This window comes from Schistocerca cancellata, unplaced genomic scaffold (assembly GCF_023864275.1).
Source record: "Schistocerca cancellata isolate TAMUIC-IGC-003103 unplaced genomic scaffold, iqSchCanc2.1 HiC_scaffold_470, whole genome shotgun sequence".
Taxonomy (NCBI): domain Eukaryota; kingdom Metazoa; phylum Arthropoda; class Insecta; order Orthoptera; family Acrididae; genus Schistocerca; species Schistocerca cancellata.
In genome coordinates, this window is record NW_026046487.1 from 1 (window position 1) to 2,500 (window position 2,500).

The window sequence follows — 2,500 nt, forward strand, 5'->3', positions numbered from 1 at the left end:
GGGGCTTGCAATTGTTCCCCATGAACGAGGAATTCCCAGTAAGCGCGAGTCATAAGCTCGCGTTGATTACGTCCCTGCCCTTTGTACACACCGCCCGTCGCTACTACCGATTGAATGATTTAGTGAGGTCTTCGGACTGGTACGCGGCATCGACTCTGTCGTTGCCGATGCTACCGGAAAGATGACCAAACTTGATCATTTAGAGGAAGTAAAAGTCGTAACAAGGTTTCCGTAGGTGAACCTGCGGAAGGATCATTACCGACTAGACTGCATGTCTTTCGATGTGCGTGTCGTGTCGCGCAACACGCTACCTGTACGGCAGCAGCCGTGCGCCGCGTGCGGAACCACGCGTGCCTCTCAAAACTAACGGACAAAATGTTGTGTGGTACGAGCGCTGAAGCTCTGGAGCGGCTGGCCTGCGGCACCTGGCGCCTGGCGCCGGTTTTGAATGACTTTCGCCCGAGTGCCTGTCCGCTCCGGTGTGGAGCCGTACGACGCCCATCGGCCGTGAGGCCGTTGGACACAGAACGCTGGAACAGGGGCCGTCAAACGCCGTCAAACGCCTCAGTCCCGCCTATGCAACTGTTTTGAAAGAGACAGTGGAAACTAAACAAAAAAGATCACCCAGACGGTGGATCACTCGGCTCGTGGGTCGATGAAGAACGCAGCAAATTGCGCGTCGACATGTGAACTGCAGGACACATGAACATCGACGTTTCGAACGCACATTGCGGTCCATGGATTCCGTTCCCGGGCCACGTCTGGCTGAGGGTCGGCTACGTATACTGAAGCGCGCGGCGTTTGTCCCGCCTTCGGAGACCTGGGAGTGTCGTGGCCGCCTGTGGGGCCGGCCGCGTCTCCTTAAACGTGCGATGCGCGCCCGTCGCCTGGCGGTTCGCATACCGGTACTTTCTCGGTAGCGTGCACAGCCGGCTGGCGGTGTGGCGTGCGACACCTCGTACAACGACCTCAGAGCAGGCGAGACTACCCGCTGAATTTAAGCATATTACTAAGCGGAGGAAAAGAAACTAACAAGGATTCCCCCAGTAGCGGCGAGCGAACAGGGAAGAGTCCAGCACCGAACCCCGCAGGCTGCCGCCTGTCGTGGCATGTGGTGTTTGGGAGGGTCCACTACCCCGACGCCTCGCGCCGAGCCCAAGTCCAACTTGAATGAGGCCACGGCCCGTAGAGGGTGCCAGGCCCGTAGCGGCCGGTGCGAGCGTCGGCGGGACCTCTCCTTCGAGTCGGGTTGCTTGAGAGTGCAGCTCCAAGTGGGTGGTAAACTCCATCTGAGACTAAATATGACCACGAGACCGATAGCGAACAAGTACCGTGAGGGAAAGTTGAAAGAACTTTGAAGAGAGAGTTCAAAAGTACGTGAAACCGTTCTGGGGTAAACGTGAGAAGTCCGAAAGGTCGAACGGGTGAGATTCACGCCCATCCGGCCACTGGCTCCCGCCCTCGGCAGATGGGGCCGGCCGCCGCGCGGAGCAATCCGCGGCGGGGGTCGTGTCCGGTTGCCTTTCCACTCGCCGCGGGTGGGGCCGTTCCGGTGTGCGGTGGGCCGCACTTCTCCCCTAGTAGGACGTCGCGACCCGCTGGGTGCCGGCCTACGGCCCGGGTGCGCAGCCTGTCCTTCCGCGGGCCTCGGTTCGCGTCTGTTGGGCAGAGCCCCGGTGTCCTGGCTGGCTGCTCGGCGGTATATCTGGAGGAGTCGATTCGCCCCTTTGGGCGCTCGGGCTCCCGGCAAGCGCGCGCGGTTCTTCCCGGATGACGGGACCCTACCTGGCCCGGCCCCGGACCCGCGCCGCTGTTGGCTCGGGATGCTCTCGGGCGGAATAATCGCTCCCGTCAGCGGCGCTTCAGCTTTGGACAATTTCACGACCCGTCTTGAAACACGGACCAAGGAGTCTAACATGTGCGCGAGTCATTGGGCTGTACGAAACCTAAAGGCGTAATGAAAGTGAAGGTCTCGCCTTGCGCGGGCCGAGGGAGGATGGGGCTTCCCGCCCTTCACGGGGCGGCGGCCTCCGCACTCCCGGGGCGTCTCGTCCTCATTGCGAGGTGAGGCGCACCTAGAGCGTACACGTTGGGACCCGAAAGATGGTGAACTATGCCTGGCCAGGACGAAGTCAGGGGAAACCCTGATGGAGGTCCGTAGCGATTCTGACGTGCAAATCGATCGTCGGAGCTGGGTATAGGGGCGAAAGACTAATCGAACCATCTAGTAGCTGGTTCCCTCCGAAGTTTCCCTCAGGATAGCTGGTGCTCGTACGAGTCTCATCCGGTAAAGCGAATGATTAGAGGCCTTGGGGCCGAAACGACCTCAACCTATTCTCAAACTTTAAATGGGTGAGATCTCCGGCTTGCTTGATATGCTGAAGCCGCGAGCAAACGACTCGGATCGGAGTGCCAAGTGGGCCACTTTTGGTAAGCAGAACTGGCGCTGTGGGATGAACCAAACGCCGAGTTAAGGCGCCCGAATCGACGCTCATGGGAA

General features: G+C 60.0%; 2 non-coding genes across 2 annotated transcripts in view; both read left to right on the forward strand.

Annotated features, from left to right (window-relative positions):
• Positions 1-621: 621 nt before the first annotated feature.
• On the forward strand, positions 622-775 carry LOC126126794 (5.8S ribosomal RNA). The gene has a single exon (XR_007526884.1). It is a non-coding gene; the product is annotated as a 5.8S ribosomal RNA (ribosomal RNA).
• Positions 776-964: 189 nt separating this feature from the next.
• Positions 965-2,500, forward strand: part of LOC126126790 (large subunit ribosomal RNA) — a 4,221-nt gene continuing 2,685 nt past the window's right edge. Inside the window, exon 1 of the ribosomal RNA XR_007526881.1 lies at positions 965-2,500. This exon is cut by the window's right edge and continues 2,685 nt beyond it. This is a non-coding gene — a ribosomal RNA (large subunit ribosomal RNA).